Genomic DNA, 18627 nt, shown 5'->3' with positions numbered 1-18627 from the left:
TAATCAGCCTGCAAGACCTGGCAGTGGAATGTAATTACTGAATGAATGGACAAAGCATCTGTCTTTCTGGAGGCTTCTGGTGAGATCTCTGAGGATGGGAAGGGAGGCAGCATTGTGGGGAGGAGCAATGTAAGATTGAGGATAATGTGATGGGAAAGGTGAGGAAACGAAGGGCAAAAGAGGTGCAGGGGACCTCCGAGGGCATGTCCTATCACATGCTGTAGTCTCATCATCTGTCTTGTTTTAGGTGTACAAGAACAAGCTGCACACAGTTTGGGCGGCACTCGTAAAAAGCTAAGTTATGTAGCTTATATTTTTACAAAATAGCAAAAAGTCATATGTCAATATTTTTATCTTGAAGAAAAAAAGAGAAAGAAATTTGCTCGCTATTGATTTGCAAGCCAGCCTTTTCAATTCAGCATCGCACCAGGTAATAGTGAAAGATTTGTCACTCAAAAATATTTTATATTTTATTTCTTGAAACAATGGTTATTCAATTTCACACAAACGCAAACAAGCCAGCTTTTCATCTCTTCAACTGTTGTCATGTTTGCTGACTAAAATGAATGTAACTAGTTAGAAGTATCTTGATCTTTAGCTCCAGGAGCGTAAATTATTAAAGTTTCCAGGTGATTTGTTTCAAAAAATGATCTTAAAAAGTCAAATATTCATATTATATCATTATACAACCCTTAAAGAGACAGGCTACATGCCATATGCAAACATGTCTTAAGCAAAAGTTTAGCATCCTCATCTGCTGATGCTACAAATGGAAAACATTTTTGTACCACAGCTTAGAAAATCACGTGGCGATGTGCTTTTTGACACTATTGCTACCTTTACAAGGCAAAAGACTCACTAATGATGACTAATGAGGGGATTTCAAAATAAAACTCCATACAATGTAGCAAATGTAGTTTGGGATTTAAATAGTATAACCTTGTGTATTCTGCCCAGTCTTGTACAGAATGTAAATAATACCTGAAAACTTTTAAAGCTCTAGAAGAAACACTGGGTTACTACAGCTCCATTATGGCATACTAACACTTGCAACATTTCCTTTATACAACACTTTTTTAGTATCTTAATGAAGGTTAAGCAATAATGAACATACCCTCTCTGAGTAAAAGAAGTAAAACATACTCCCTTTGTAGAGCCTCATTTACACTGCTCAAATATGGCAACACCGACTGAATCCTGTATCCAAGTGGAGGAGTTGTAAAAGACGTCACTGGGTGGAATTATTAAGGGGGAAACTACTACTAATATATATATACATACATATATATATATATATACATACACATATATATATATATATAGCGTCCCCACTGCTGTTCTGCATAGGCCTGAACCCCCTCAGTGAGATCATTAACAAGACTGGCTACGGATACCGACTACGGAACGGAGCAGTTGTCAGCCACCTCCTGTACATGGATGACATCAAGCTGTATGCCAAGAGTGAACGAGACATCGATTCACTGATCCACACTACCAGGCTATACAGCAATGACATTGGAATGTCGTTCGGACTGGAGAAGTGTAGTCGGATGGTAACAAAGAGAGGGAAGGTAGTCAGAACTGAGGGGATTGAACTACCAGAAGGCAACATTGCAGACATAGAGGACAGTTACAAGTACCTGGGGATCCCGCAGGCAAATGGGAACCATGAAGAGGCCGCTAGAAAGGCTGCAACCACCAAGTACCTGCAGAGGGTCAGGCAAGTCCTGAGGAGTCAGCTGAATGGTAAGAACAAGATCCGGGCCATCAACACATACGCCCTGCCCGTGATCAGGTACCCTGCTGGGGTAATAGGCTGGCCAAAGGAGGAGATAGAAGCCACTGACATAAAGACAAGAAAGCTCCTGACCATGCATGGAGGGTTTCACCCCAAGTCCAGCACCCTGAGGCTGTACGCTAAGCGGAAGGAAGGGGGCCGGGGACTGGTGAGTGTCAGCACCACAGTCCAGGATGAGACAAGGAACATCCAAGAATACATTGGGAAGATGGCCCCAACTGACCGAGTGCTCAGTGAATACCTCAGGCAGCAGAAACCCAAGAAAGAGGAGGGAGACGAGGAACCATCATGGAAGGACAGGCCCCTGCACGGTATGTACCACCGGCAGATAGAGGAGGTGGCTGATATCCAGAAATCCTACCAGTGGCTGGACAAAGCTGGACTGAAAGACAGCACAGAGGCACTAATCATGGCAGCACAAGAACAAGCTCTGAGTACAAGATCCATAGAGGCTGGGGTCTATCACACCAGGCAAGACCCCAGGTGCAGGCTGTGTAAAGATGCCCCAGAGACAATCCAGCACATAACAGCAGGGTGCAAGATGCTAGCAGGCAAGGCATACATGGAACGCCATAACCAAGTGGCCGGCATAGTGTACAGGAACATCTGTGCCGAGTATAACCTAGAAGTCCCGAGGTCAAAATGGGAGATGCCCCCAAGGGTGGTGGAGAATGACCGAGCTAAGATCCTGTGGGACTTCCAGATACAGACGGACAAAATGGTGGTGGCTAACCAACCGGACATAGTGGTGGTAGACAAACAGAAGAAGACGGCCGTAGTGATCGATGTAGCGGTTCCGAATGACAGCAATATCAGGAAGAAGGAACACGAGAAGCTGGAGAAATACCAAGGGCTCAGAGAAGAGCTCGAGAGGATGTGGAGGGTGAAGGTAACGGTGGTCCCCGTGGTAATCGGAGCACTAGGTGCGGTGACTCCCAAGCTAGGCGAGTGGCTCCAGCAGATCCCGGGAATAACATCGGAGATCTCTGTCCAGAAGAGCGCAGTCCTGGGAACAGCTAAGATACTGCGCAGGACCCTCAAGCTCCCAGGCCTCTGGTAGAGGACCCGAGCTTGAAGGATAAACCGCCCGCAGGGGCGTGCTGGGTGTTTTTTTTTTTTTTTAAATCAGGTTGTAAATGTATTTTATTCTTTTAATTGGGAGATTTTAACCTCAATTATCCACTAAAGAAATCACAGCTTATGCACCTTTTGTGTTGTCTTCATTGTTCTGAGGCTTGGACAAAAACATTCCACGCTTCTTAATCTTTGAATTTGGGATTTTTTCAGTTTCATTGGCACAGTTGTATAAAATTAAGGACATGGTGACATGGTGACTGTGAAAGAATTCCCAACAAGTCTGCTGAAAAAATGTCTTCCCTTCTAGACATCCCACCGTAAACTGTAAGTGATACTCTTGCAAAATGGAAGTGTTTAGTAACCACAGCAAGTCAGCCGCAAAGTGTGAGACCCAGTAAAGTTACACAGTGGAGTCGCCGAGTGCTGAGGCACGTGGTGCGTAACACTCGCCAATCTCTCCTGACTCAATAACTGCTGAGCTCCGAAACTCCTCTGGCATTAACATCAACCCAAAAGCTGTGCAATGGGAGATCACCCTTTGGGTCTCCATGGCTGGCCAGCTGCTGTAGGTGTAATGTGTAGGTGGACCAATATTTTTGTCCACGGCGTCATGCACTCCCTGTTTGTAGGAGCAGATTGGAGAACAATTCCCTGCAATCCTCGTGTTTATGGCTGCCATGAATGCTGTTTCACTCAGGACTATAAAAAGAATTAGAATAGAGTGCAATTATATTGTTGCTTCTGAATTAAATAAAAGTGCCATAACAAAACAAATAAGACCGCCGGATGGAACTGTTCAGACCAGGGTGGATATTTGTTTTGTGTGTTTCTGAAAAAGCCACACACTCTGCAGCCGGTTATGAACTCTCCAAAGTGGTTTGCTTTGTACTAGAAAGGTGAATGAGTGTTCCACTTTCATCTAACGCTATTCAGCTCTACAGCGCTGAATTGTCTTGCTGAGATACTTCCAAAATCCATACAGACAAGTCATCTCGGCAAATACACATTCAGACCCATAAACCATGAAAAATAATAACAGTTCAAGCTCAAGCTGCACAGTGAAATTTCTCAGTCTGTCGGCCTGTTTCTATAAGTCTGGTCTCATGATGATGATTTTCTGAAGGGTTATTTCTATCCTTGCTATTGCTCCGCAGATTTCCATATTGCTTTCAATCTCTGAGCCTATAATTAATTGGAAAGTGAAATTGCTTTTCGAAATGTTTCAACTTGCATTGACTGACCTAATTAGTTCAATGATTACACTCACCAGGAAGAGATCCCTGCCTAAATGATGGGGCTAATTTGAATGAATATTTTAAGCCCATTTCTGCAATTAATGTAATTTACATATGTAATGTGTCTGTTTGATTACTTAATTATGTTTGTATTCCCTGACGATGTCACTGACAGGTGTCTTTAGAGTATAGCAAAAATAATGCAAAATCCAGATGTCCCACTTCATTCAACTAGTTTAGCAGGAGCTGCAACTACCTGCATTACAGAGCTGTCGAGTTCCTGTGGCTTGCAACAACTTTGCATCTACCCCCGACAAATTTATTCACTGTCATATGCAGACTCGCTGGAGAATGACAGAAATTGATTTTCCTTGCAGTTAGCTCCCCATGGGTCTAAAAGGATGGGGGGGGGATGATAAAATAATACACAAAACATCTTTCTTCTAGTTTAGCCATCTGGTCACAAACATTTTGAAAAGCCGCTGTGTCAGTTTTGGAGTAAAACTGAAAGATAGTGCAGAAGGCATTTTAGTCTTCAGCTAATATTGTGACTTCCTAATAATCATGTCATGTAACATCCAGTAAGTAAATATCTGACTTGCCGGTTCACTGGATTTTTTTTGGGAGAAAGGTTTGACTTGAAATGATCTGAAAGATTTTAGTTGAATTACAAGCAGGCTATGTTCAACACCACTTTGCAAGAAGCAATCCCGCTTCCATGGGGACTCTAAAATTAAGAGTTATCTCTGTGGGGTAACAACATTTGCTTCTTATTTTTCTTTTTGCATTAAATAGAAAAAGGATTGATGCCGCTGATGTTTGTCTGTCGCATACACTTCGCTTAGCTTAGCACAAAATCACAACACCCAGGGGATAAAGTGGAATTTGGCTACTTGAGTGCGCTGAGATTGGGTGCAGTGCAGGGAAATGACTCTCTTAGAAATAAGTCACAAAATAAATTGATGTCCCATTTTCTTTATGGACAGGCTTTGACCAGATGCTGCTGCTTTAGAGGTTTACTGCTCTTCAGTCAGATTGTTGTATGTTATATGAACTATTTCACGAGTGCAACACAATGCAGCACTGTAGATTGTACCATAATACTGCTACTTAGCTCAGCATGAATTTGCATACTAGTATAATAGTCCAACAAAAAATATTTTGTTTGTTGTGAAAGACACAATTCACAATAACCAAACAACTTCAGCAAATTATTACATGCAGATCCAGAATCTGATATTTTAATAATAAAGTAACATTTATTTGGACATGACATGTAAGTTTTCCCCCTCTAGCTAATGTCACTTGCCGAGTAGTCATTATCTCTCATTTTCCTTTAATGTTCTGTCTATTTTAGATCGTTCACACATTTTTTCCCCCTCTTAGGAAATACAGTGACTGGACACTTAGCTAGCAGACAGACTATAATCCAAACTGCACAGATGCAGTTTTGTGTGTCGAGTTTGAAATTATCTGCCATTCACAGAAATGGTAACTTTGTTTATGCTTACTGTAGCGGTAGGTAGTGAAGTACAACATGGCAACTTTTCTGACGTCTGCACATGTGGAAAGGACCAAGGGTGATATTCATTTCTCTGTGGCCTAACCTGGAAGCAAAGCCAGGCTGCTTGATAAAATTATGTATTTTGGAAAATTTTGGAAAATTTGGATTAGGTTTCATTACTGAGCAACTGAAAGGTTCTGGAACTCCCACTCATTTTAACCCCTGAATAAACATAAGTTAGCCCAGCTAAAAACACCCAGTAAACCCCTAGTTCTCAAACGATATAATTAGTTAGTGCTTTAGAGTGACTCTTATCACCTATTTTTAGTATTTATGCTAACTATGCTAAAGAATGCTAACTGGCAGCTAGCTGAGAACCATGGTCCTATATTTGATGGAGAAATGAGCCGGCATTCTGCTGAACTTATAATCTTAATCTAAAATAGCAAAGTCTGCATCCCATACTTCAAGAGTATTTCAGAAGATGATAAGCTATCCATTTAAATGATCAGTATTCCCACAGTACAACCATGCTAAAAGATAGGGCTGCATTACAAACTAAGAAAAGCAGCCTGCTGTTTGAGGGCCCGAGACCCTAACCCATTTTTCAACAGCAAGCATCTGCATTGCTCGCTGCTTCTGTTGTGGCAGCGAGCCACTTGTCACGCACACGCTGTTTTCTTTTTTCTATAATTCTACATTCAGTTTGTTACTAGCTTAGAACAGCCAGTATACGGTCAAACAGTTTACCTATTTGCAATTTGTGATAGGCGGAGAGAGAAAAGAAAGACAGAGGAGTAAGGACAGGACATAATATTATTCTGGCTTGTTTTTACTCTCTGTTATCACCTTTTACCTGTGCTTGACTGGCCATCTGGCATACTGGAACTCCCCCAGTGGGCCTAACGTGACTTTTCGGGCCAACACAGCTGTCAACAAAAACGTCAGAGTGCCAAAATGGATAAGACTAGGGAGGTGCTGGCAGTGGTGCTGTACACAGTTAGAAGGACAGAGAAACGGAGAACTTAGAGGGGGTTAAGTAAAGCAGAAGGTAATGGGCTGTCTGCCTGGATCAACAACACTGTATGTCAGGAGAGATGAGATTAGGATGATTAGCAGGGTGATACTTGTCTGGAGTGTCAGAAAATTTAAGCTTAAACTCTATTGGTGAACGAAGTGGCTGGTTTTTGCAAAGTTGTGTTAATTACATAACAGTACAACCAAATATGCACTCTCTCCACAACTTCAATTTGGCTAGCTTGCCACTTTTGCAAATAAGTAGTTTTCTGGTCATAATGTGTTTGTGTGGATGTCAGAGTATGCTAGCTAACACACTGTGCAAAGTGGCTAAGACAATTAGTAAGCACTTGCTAGTGTAAAAAGGATGCCACAATTTTGTTAACCACCATTTATCAGCATTAGCAGTGGGCCAGCTGGCAGCTTGCTGTTCCCAGTGATGTTTTGGGATATGGAAAAAACCTCTTAGGACGCAAGATTTTGTGTGGCAGTGATGGACATTATAGGGGAGTAAAATTGAGACATTCTTGTCTTTATTTATTCCCTAAACAACTATTTGTGCATTGTCTTTACATACATTGTCATGTCAGTGTGACTGTTTTGCGCCTCTCTGACATGATCGCACCACTTTTTTATGGATTTATCAAACAAGTCCCCCGCATTTTTTTCTTTTACTTTTATGTTGACAGTTTATTCACTTTATTTTTTTCCTGCTTTTTAAGAACTTACCCAAGCAGGAAATGCTATGAGTTAGTGAAACATACTGTACTTCAACCTGAAAAGAACAATTATCTGATCAACTGTTTATTACAGACAGATCATTACTTCTTTTAAAATTCTCTCAGTACTGTACAGGTATTAGCAGAGTCACTTTCAAAAAACGTTTCCTTTATCTAAATCTTAGTCTTTGCTTATTCAATACACACCTTTAGTGCTTTTAAAGGGTGGCCTGGACGGCATGCATATTCAGGGCAGCACAAACATGGGTGGCATGTTATCGATTGCGGTGGGCTGGTACAGGGCAAAATGCCAGGGGCGATGGGGTCTGTCAGACAAGCCCTGACAGACCCGGTGTTATAGAGAATTTAAATGTTATACAGGCCCTCACGAGTGGGGTTTTCTGGCCGTGCTTATGAACAAAAAAGGAAACATATCTGTAGTTTATGACAGTTATTCTGAATTTAGTGCTGGTAGCCCTGCATCCAGGGCACCAAACCAAGAAAATACACTTGCCCAACAAAAAATTAAAAATAAATAGATCTTAAAATCCCTGATTTCTTTATTATCTGTTATTCAGACAACATCAACTTTGATTAAAACAATTTTTGAATGACTTAAACCGTGTCCACTAGAGTCTGCTAGAGTCCGCTCAGGTCACAGCAATGTAAATTTAATAGTAGTCCACATACCTGCCTGTCTTTTTTGACTGTTTGGACCAGTCTGCAAAGAATTTATATCACAATGCACCAACTACACATGCGGCCCAGGTAAGGAGACTTCAAAAAACTATAACAAGAATGACTATTCTGTTATCCTGTCTTCAGCTGTCCATGTCTGTATTCACAACCGAGTATAATCAAGGCATTATTTTTAAAGCATCTTGCTGATTAGGGATGGATGATGTGTCACAAGTAGACTTTGCTTTAAAGGTTGAGAAGCACTGGCTTAGAGGACATGCAAATGCACTTTAAAGTCTCTTGATGGGGCTTTAAGTGTTCTCTTTTGGTTTTTCCACATTGCTATATGCTATCGTTTCCTGTGCAGTAAAACACTAACTGGGCAGCAAATGGGACGTAAATATAATCCAGAGAATCGTGTTACTCTTACGAAACAGCGGAATTTGTAAGTAAGCACATTTATATCCACTAATAATGCCAGAGCAGGCTATTCGACTGAAGATTTCATTTACCTTTCCATCAAGACAAATATCCAAACCACATCTTTGCACACTGATGGATGTAGGCGCTGGGTGTATATTAGAGAAAATGGATGGAAAAGGAAGTAATGGCTATAATAACTGCTGTTATTGCAGAGAACATACAGCAATGTGCTTCTTGATTTCCTCTGATGTCAAAACCTGGGGGGAAAATCAATATGAAGAATGAAGCCTTATTTACACACGCCACCTGATAGACTGTGGCTCGCTGCAAGATGTCAACGGGCCATTAATGTTTCAGGAGATGATTGCTTTTTTTGTTTTTGTGGCTAAGTGGGGAATTAAATGACAGCAGTTCTATTTTTAATCATAAACCCATCAGTGAATAGGGCAACATTTTAGGAAGACAGATGTGTTTGTGTGTTTTTTTATTTTTTATTTTTTTTAGTTAACCTCAATCCGAAGAGGATGCAGTTGTGTTCAGGATGCATATTTGCAGGGACATGTGCACGTGGGATTATCACTCATGGGCGGGGCTCACGATGACAGCTATTCTTTGCAATGAAACCAAGCTGATTTCTGCATTTTTTCCCTTTTGTTTCTCCTAGTTAGTAAAAGTTCTGCATAACTTAACATCATTTAAATAACAATGTGAGTGCTTACGTGTAAAAAGCCCCAAGTCTGTCCATGTGTTGTTGTCAGTTAAGAATTATCTGTCAGCCTGAATCAGACTTTGAATGTGGAGCAATCATACATTTTCACCATCACCAGCAGTCCCCCCTGATACCTCTGACTGAACCGTTTGTTGAGAGAAACATAAAAGGTTTGCTCGGTGGACATGTTTTTGCCCTCAGGGGTACACAAACTCAATAGCTAGCTAGCTAGCTAGCCATCTCTTCTTGAGTGCACCTGTGCTTTCCTAGTGGCACACACTGAAAATTGAGGTCATGATCCCCACGACTATGTGAGTCAAGATGCCTCTATGTTGGAATATCTCTCTTTCTTTTCTCTTTTTCAGTTTATATCTCCTTGAAAATTTCTATCTGGAATTCCCGTGTACATTCTTTCTCTTATAGAGGGCATACACACATTTGTGCATACATACATTTGAAGGGTAAACCGTACATGAGCATTTGCAACCCATTTTTCAAAACTGACTTTCATCTCTTGTGTAGATCTGCATTATTGCCTCACTTAAAAATTATCTAGCCTTAAATTTATATTTCTAAATTGAAAATCTTGAACTACATATGATGGTTGTAGAGTCTATTAGCAACTTATGTAAAACTACAGATTCCTTTTTTTTTTCCAAACACATGCATTGTTCATTATTGTCTGCAAAAAACACAAATGAGTATATTAGAATATATAAGCCAATAATTTGATAAACATTAAAAAAATTAAATGGTTTAAATGTATGAGCTGTGCTACGCCCTGTGCAAGAGTTTTGAATGTATCTGACCAAATTTAAAAAACAAGCTGCAAAAGCAAAGATGAAGATTTGTCGTCAGAGCAACAAATCACAGAAAAAGTATAATCACTTTATGATCATTTTATTTTTCTCTACACTTTAGTGCCTGTTGTATAAAGTGATCACAGTTTTTCGCTGTCTATTCTATATTTGGATCTAAACTTCAAAGATTTGAAACCTCTGACTCCTGTTTGGAACTCCCTCCCTCCCTTGTCAATGTGCCCTGAGGCATGCGAAAAGGCCCCCAGTGCCTCAAAACATAAGATGAAGACATCCAAAAGAAATGCAGAATGCTTTGAGTTATTTGTGGTTGTTTTTTTCCTGTTAATTTGTCTGTCTTTGTAGTGGTTTTGCGTCTCCGTGGTCAGTTTGTGTCTTTTTGTTATAATTCTGTTCCTCTTTGGTTGTTTTGTGTCTCTTTGAGGTTGGTTTGCATTTTCTTTCTGTCTTTTTGGATTATTTATGGTTGATTTATGCCTCTTTGCAGTTATTTGCGATTATTTTTTGTCCATTTTCAGTCTCTTTAAAGTTATTTGATTGACATCCCAAGAAAAATTCCTTCAAACTAACACTTTAGCCCCAGGAGAGCTCTGACCGCTTGCCCCTAGGGATTGTGCTCTGAAGGCCAGTTCACCAATTTATCCATGCATACGTTACATTTTTTGTTGTCTCTCTATGCTCTTCTTTTCTCTCTTCACTTTCTGCTTACCCCAATTGGTCCCTGAGATCCCCACTCCTGGAGATTTCTTCTTTGTAAGAGGGAGATTTTTCACCCTCCTATTTCCAGCTATTCTACTATTATTATTATTCTACTACTATTACACTGTTATGGTAAAATCTTTCCCTTACAATTGAAAGTTCCCAGAGATGACAACAGTGAATTGATTAATTCAATTAGATCAAGTTTCATGCAGACCTTATCAAAATAATATTCAGTGCAAATAAGCCTGTCGTGACAGTGTAGGTACGGCACAGTGCAACGTATCATGTATGTCGACTCTGTTGTGTTTAGACTGCCAATACATCCGTGACTGGTCACAAGCAGGTGAGAGACAGCTGAGGCCAGCAGGACAACAGCGAGAACAGCTGATCCCTGCAGAACCAGCTCGGAGCTGACCCAGATGAGGACTCTCCACTGTAATCGGAGTCCCTGAGGTAATCTAGGCAAGACATTATCTGCATCGTTGCTTCTCTGCAGCATCTGGAGGGCTCTGCCACCTGCTTTGGAAGGGTTCATACCACTCCTCTGCCTCTTTTTTTTTTTTGTTGCTTTTCATTTGTTTATTTTTCTGTCACGCACTCAGCATCAAAGAGCACACAGTCACTTAGACATGCCAGAACTCATGGATCAAGTTGTCAACTTTATAACCTCGTCTCTTAACTGAAACAGCTTTTCCAAGATTCACTCTTACCAGTAAACTATGCAGTTCTTTGAATTCATCGCCGTGGGCAATGCTCCACTGCTTATACAGTAGGAAAAAAAAGTTCTTCCCAGTTAGATGTTTCCCATGCATAATGTTCCTACGCTTAATATTTTCATGCCCAGGTCATCTTTAGATTGCAAGTAAGCACTTGCTTTTGCATCCTAATGATAAATCAATTAGTTGAGCCTTAGATGTTGCCTATGGCAACTCAAGTCTTTGAATTTCACTATGCATTTTGATTTTAACCTCTATAAATTGACCTGGGAGCCCTTAGTCTCTGGTATTTCTGTGTTTATCTTTTTAATGCTGCTTTTAATATTTTATAGTGGCATTTCGGGAGAGTCTTATGTTTATTTAATATGCAGTGTTTTCTGCTTTTTTTTAATGTTTCAGAGAGGTAAAGAAAATTTTCTAAATATTTGATCAGCTTGTCTTTTCCTGTGCCACTGTTCTAGTTTGATACTACTCAACTTAATGTGGATTGGCTAGCCCGATCAGGGGAAGAAGGTTATCAGGAGGGCTGAAGAGAAGAATTTCTGCATAATGAAAGTATAATAAATGCATACAAGCAAGAAATAGAAGCTAAAATCTTTCTCCTCTTAAACTGCCTGCTCTTAAAAGGACCAAAAAATAGGTAAAACTTTATGTATCAGATTCCTTCTCCTGCTCTTTCTTTACAAATGTATGTCTAAATTTGTGTATGTGCAGATTGAGGTCATGTGTATTGTTCTTTTTTTTCGTGTCCTGCCAAAATATTCCAGCCACATTTCCATAATTCTATATGTATCCAAACTGAGACCTTCCGTTATTTCCAGAAAAGAAGCACAGACTAATCATCTTTGGCTCGGTCATCCTTCTGCCTGAGGGTTAAATTTTAATGATGATGTTTGGCACACTGATGTGAAAAACATGTATTAAAATGCCAAAAAGTTAAGTGTGATGAAACAGGCTTATGTATCTACAATGAGACCAACAATTTTCTGAAATTACAGTTTAATTAGGAGGGGGTGGGGGAGAAGATGCTGCTGCAGGAAACTCTGTGACATTTTCGTCTAAAGACATAATACTTATGTATATTAGAAGCAGCAATGCTTCATCCATATCTAATTTAAAGCCTAATTTTGAATGTTTTGCTCTTACGTGATACTCCTGCCGAATGGAATTTAACACATACTAATTAGAAAATTGTACTGAATTTTTAAGCTTGACCTCATGTGACCTGGAAGCTATCATGTAGGCTGGATCAACAACTGGACAGCGCTGGGAAAGCAGTATAAACTGTACTTTCCTCATGAGCGGATCTTCCAAACACTGACCTTTACACCATCTTAGCTCCATGTCCTTTTGTGAGGTTTGTCCTAATCCCACAGCTCTAAACTTATTTCCTCCCTAAAAATAGAAAAATTCAATTTGCTTTACAAATCCAAAACACATCCCAAGTCTCAGTCTAGGTCTAGTTTTGTGTATTTAATCAAAGGAAAAAAATATCACTGTTTTGTGACTGATCCCATTGTCTTCATAAGCATCAAGTTAAAAGAGCGCACGCCCTCAAGACCAAATGTCAGTTGCATGTAACTAAAACAAAACTTTGCTTTCATACGAAATTTTAAAGTTACAATCAGGTCTCAGCATGTCGGTGCAGAAGTCTGATTTCAGTGATGCACAGTAACTCAGATGGTTCCCATAATAGACACTGGAAAGTCATTCAGCCTGACCCTATTCTTCAGATATGGGTTTAATTGCCCAGACTATGAAGTGCAAGATCTCCTCACTTATCAAATTAACAGCTCAGAAAAGGACAGTAAAGTACTTAACAGTAGTCTCAGTAGAATGAGTCATGGCAAAGGTAAGCTGTTTATCTGTTAAAAGGAGGGGAGAAGGAAGTGAATGCCTCGTTGAGAGAAATAAAACACATCGTAAAACACTCTTTTTACTTTGGTACTTCATGTTATGTTGATATGGTTGACTAGCTGCCAAAATGCAGATGAAAGACGCTTTGAGTTGATAATAATATGGATGCACTTCTGCGAGTTGCCTTTACAACCATGCGATTACTAAAAAAAATCTAACTTGTGACTTGCACAAGTTTGCCTTGCAGACATTTTTTCTTTCAGGTAACATAAAAACTGGCCTTTCTTCTTTGTGGTAAAGCCTAAGAAGAATTAAGGTATTGCTCACACTTAATCACTCTGTCAAAATAACATTACACTAATGCGGTAAGGAGTGGTGCTCTTTGCCGTATGCTTATTAGTCAAGAAGGAGAAACGGGATTTTTTGTATCTACTTGAATGGAGCAAATCATTATTTATTGTTATAGTACAATAATTATCAGAAAGACAATAACTATTTCTGTCAGGCTCATTTTCTAGATTGATTTATAAAGATGGAAAACAGCAACCAAACTCTTTCCTATGTGAGTAATGACATGTGGAAATTCAATTAAAACAATGCAGAGATTAATTGAGAGCTTCACTGACTGGCAAAAAAAATTGTTAAGATGAGAGCAAAATTCAGACCAGCTTTGTAGCTGCCATATTTTCAGACAGTGGCAAGTCATACTATATGAGTGCCTTTATGGTTAAAAAAACATAATTTAAGTAAAGAGCTACTGCTGCTTCTTGAAAATGATAAAACTTGTTTCATGGTCCCTTTTCAACAAACATAAAACGTCTCAGTCTGCTCAGGTTTTGTCCTCCTTTAATGTTGCTTATTGTTTCTTCTTTTGAAAGATGATACTAAAGCAACATATATCTGCACACACACACACACACACACACACACACACACACACACACACACACACACACACACACACACACCACCACCACCACCACCACCACCAAACCTGCATTCACTTTCATGCATCTTCTAGTTAAGCACATGCTTAGTGCACATAGCTGACTCTTGCGTGATGTTTTATTCATGGTAGCAGAGATATAACCACACATGAGCTATCATACTTCTCTGTGAGACTCCTGTGCGGTTCTGGCTTGGCCCAGATAACAGAAAACCTGCCTGGAGCGCAGACACAACACTGCAGGACGTAATAGAAACTATCATAATGCTTAGCAGGAGAGATGTCTGTGGAGCTCACACTGTGGCGGTGTGGCAGAAACAACTCTCAACTCAGGGCGTGAAGACATGTTGATGTCTTGTGATGTTGTGGTTTGAGGTTTGAAAGCCCACAGATGGATTGATTTTAAGGGAGTGGGCTGATGGGAGTGGGCTGATTAAAACCACCGAAGATAATGAAGACAATTTCTTTGGAACGTTTACAAAAGACAGCTATTTTATGCAGCTAAAAATTGTGTGTAATTCTGCATAGATAAACTGGAGGACAGTGTGACACCTTGAAGAAGTTACTGAAAATATTATCTAGACACATGTGAAATGCCCTGGCTTCAGGCTAAAATACAGGCCTTGAAAATTAAAGTCATTCTTTCACCGAATTACTCGGTGTAAGAGTTTAATGTGCTCATGGCTTAAATGAGTTCAGTGACTTTTAGAAATTTTTGAAGGAAAATGTAATTAAATTGTGGCTGCAGTGCAAGAACTGACGGTACACTGATTACTTGTATCTGAATCTAATTGTTGGATTCAATTGTAATTCTTCTTTTTCAGTCACTGACAGACTCGGTGGCAAATCCACACCTACTCCAACACCATAGCCTATAATATATTTACTATGTGTCTACAAGCAAACACTTACTCTCTTCCTAGACTCTTAAAGCCGTTTCTAAATTGGCTCACAAATTGGACCCCATTAAAATCTCCTCATGCTCTTTATCTACATCTCCTTTATGGTCTGCATAGATCTAACTGAAGACAGAGAAATCAATACTTAATAACAGCCTTTCAATTCTCTGCAACATGTTTAATCTTAATTGCTCTAGTCAGTTTGCCTTATTAACAATCCTAGTTTACCAAATGCGTTTTTCATCCAGTAGTTATTAATGTTTCATTTCACCACATTAAATTATTTGGATTCTGATCAACTATGCAAGCCTGTTTAATGACACCGGGACTTAACAGTCTACACTCAGACTTAATGGTCCACTCCCCTGTGTTTTATTGGCCTGCAGTATTATGCCGACGAAACCTCTGTTCTGTTAAACTGAACACATATGAGTTAAATGGAGCAAACTGATGAGATCTGATGCACAAGCTTGACTCCTTTCTTTAAAAATGGAAACTCCAAAGGCAGAAATGATTTAGATCAGCCCGGGAAAAAGTGAAGAGTAAGTCAAGTAGAGATGGTGGATTTCTGCTGAGTACCATGACTTTTTGGCTATGAACCCCCCCCCCCCCCCCCACACACACACACACACACAGAGCAAATAATTCGAATAACTGATTGCAAGCCTTGCTCTTTTCTAAGACTCCATGATATCTGTTTTCGCTTTTATTTTTGCATTTCCTGCAGCACTAATAATCTGAGGTTAAACTGCCTCTTGAAAGGATTATTTCACTCTAAGTCCTCTTTTAGTTCATTTCCTGCAAAATCAGATTAGAAAAAAAGTATTTATGCATCCAGGCCCACAAAAAGCGGATTTGAGTTTGTGAAGGACTAAGAGGGGCACTTAAGTGTGGGAAGATATTTGCCCATGACATACTGCAATGGAAAATGTAACCTAATTATTTCCCTCAAGTTGGTAGCCAGCTGCAGTTTAAAGAAGCGTCTGCTGCAGTAAAGGAATTTTGTTATTTCCGCTCCTCCAAATCGATATATGGATAGACTTTCGATACTTGCATTTATTGCAGTCTATCCGTCCTTGGCTGTATCTACTTACATTTAGTCTTCAGCTTGAACGGCGTGAAGATTGTTGAACTCACGACAAAGAAAACACTGTTCGAACGAACTGCGTGTGATTTCCAATCCGTGTTCTTGAATTATTGACCACGACATTAGATTTTTTTTGTATTTTATTTTATAAAGCATTAGGTACAGATCGATCACAGCAGGTAACCTTCAGGTAACATTGATGAAGAATGCCTTTTCTAATCAACAATTTGAGCAGCCCTTACAAAATAACACGTCAGCCACAGGTGCATATTTCTGTCACCTCATTCTTTATTGTAAATACAGAAGCGTGTCACTCATCCGCTCACGTTATATACCTGCAAGAGGGAAAATGTCTGTTCATCCTCGTTGAAAACAAGAACGCATTGAACTCCCCCAAGAATCAAAACTCCCCTCGTCCACCCAGCATCATCTAGTCAAAAAAATAACATCCAAAAAATACTTGACACTGCCACCAGCAAAAGTATAATGAAATCGGAAAAAGAGAGGAACACAAAAAACCAAAAACAAAAACCACAAACCTGTGAGCTCAGCTGCAAGAAAAGTAGCACGTTAAAATGTCATCGGGCTTTAAAAATGATTCCCCCTCTTTTTTTCCATAAAGAAAAGAGGAGCAAAGTAAAAGCAAGGATCGGATCGGTGGTGATTTCACCGAGACATCAAAATCACAAAACTCGAAGGCAACAAACAACACTGCAAAATGCAAACCAAAGCATAGCAACAGCAAAAGTCGACAGAAACAAAAAAGAAAAAAAAAGAGAAAAAAATTAAAAATGTTTCAAAACCACCAATAAATGTTCGAAAAATCTCAATACTGACAAAACCTGCTTGGTTTCGACCCTCGAAACAAAACTGCAAGCAAGTAAAGGCTTTCTCAATCCCGATAACGCACCCGTTTACCCTCTTGGCACTCTCGATCAGAATAACTGCATGCTAAAAACTTGAAGCCTGGATGTGGAAAAACGCTCAAAACCACCATGTCAATGCTCAATTCAACCATCAGCAAAAGGAGGAAAAATAACAAAAAAAGGGGGGGCAATTAAAAAGACAAAAAATGCTTACAAAAAAGCCATTGGAAATGTACTCACCGAGCGGGAGTAAAATGTTGCAATAAAAATGTGATATGGCTCAAAATACAGTATGGCGGTGCTAGCCGAAATGCTGTGCCTTTTCTCTAGATCTCTGCCTCCAGTTCTGTCATGTGACTGATTCAGCCCCGACTTCCAGCAATGAGAGACCAGTGTTGAACAGCTGATGCTGAATGCTCTCCTAACGGCTCGACTCTCTCCAAAAGTAAAAAGAGGTAGTCCTTATCATCCCACAGTTATGACTGAGCAGCTTGTCTGTTTTTCTTTCGGTTTCTTTTTTTCTGCTTTTTGTCCTTCTGTTTTAAAGATGCAGAGCTCACGCGGTGTCAGCGCCACGTCACGATCCAGGCATGCTTTCATTTCATTCACTGCAAGCACTGGCTGGGATAAAGAGCACGGTTTTTCTTACTGGGGGAGAATGAACAGGGGTGTGTGTTATTACAGCGAGGGGGGTGGGGGTCAACGTAAAGCTGCATCGCAATAGCATGCAGCCCTGTTCTCAGAGCTTAAACTGTGAAAGTGCAGCACACCGAACAACACACCGTTAACGGGAAACCAGCGCTGACCATGGTGCTGAAATTGGCGAGAGCAGATGTGTCCCTGGTTCTCAGCACGATGTAATACACCCGGGACCGGCAAACAAAAATAATGCATTATACTTGAACTGTAATATCACCAAGACCCGTCCACGGTGCTGGAACTTTGAGTGTTGTAGATATTAAGCCAATTTAAAGCATTTATTATCTTCAGCTGTGCACTACTATAGATAAATAGATGTTTCTACGTTTTGGAGAATTGGGGTAAAACACGTGTGAACAAGATTTATTTTTCTTTATTATAGCAAGTATAATTTATCATGCATGCAACTAAAGTATAGTATGGCACAGAGCCTTAACTGTGCATTCAGTATTGCACACCCCTGGTTGTGTGATTGAAAATAAGAAAGGGAACGCTTCTTGGACAAAGAAATGATAGACGAGCCTTTTTCCAAGCCGTGTGTGTGTGTGTGTGTGTGTGTTTGTGTGTGTTGCTGAAACTTAAGCACAAAAGAAATACTGAAGCAAAACAATGGTGTTTGTACTCGTTCCAATGATTTTGTCATCTTATACATTATGTAGCCTAAAGCCTGGTTTAGACTGCCTATGCTCGTGAACTGTGACTAAGACAACTGTCAAACACACAACACCATCACCAACCATATTAAAAAAATAAAGCAGGTCTTTGTTACAGAGTATGGATTGTATACTGCTTTTTTAGCTCAGCACAGCAGTTTTACCACACTCCCTATATACAGTAAGAAATTCTTAGATAGACACAGTGTATGATGGAAAGTCTT

The 18627-nt window shown here is 40.0% G+C and overlaps 1 protein-coding gene across 3 annotated transcripts in view; it reads right to left on the bottom strand.

Moving 5' to 3' along the window:
- The window catches only part of ralyl (RALY RNA binding protein like), a 123590-nt gene extending 105941 nt beyond the window's left edge, over positions 1–17649 (bottom strand). The window contains exons 1-2 of one of the 3 annotated variants that reach the window (XM_026180040.1): positions 16725–17649; positions 16521–16615 (exon numbers count right to left, since the gene is read on the bottom strand). The gene's annotated coding sequence lies outside the window, so the exon portion shown is untranslated. Of the gene's footprint in view, positions 1–16520 lie in introns of all 3 variants that reach the window. The other 2 variants (XM_026180039.1, XM_026180041.1) reach the window with 2 other exon arrangements.
- Positions 17650–18627: the final 978 nt, after the last annotated feature.

This window comes from Astatotilapia calliptera, chromosome 9, assembly GCF_900246225.1.
Source record: "Astatotilapia calliptera chromosome 9, fAstCal1.2, whole genome shotgun sequence".
NCBI classification, from domain to species: Eukaryota; Metazoa; Chordata; class Actinopteri; order Cichliformes; family Cichlidae; genus Astatotilapia; species Astatotilapia calliptera.
Note: the sequence above shows the minus strand (reverse complement) of the source record. Positions and strands in the feature narration are given on the sequence as shown.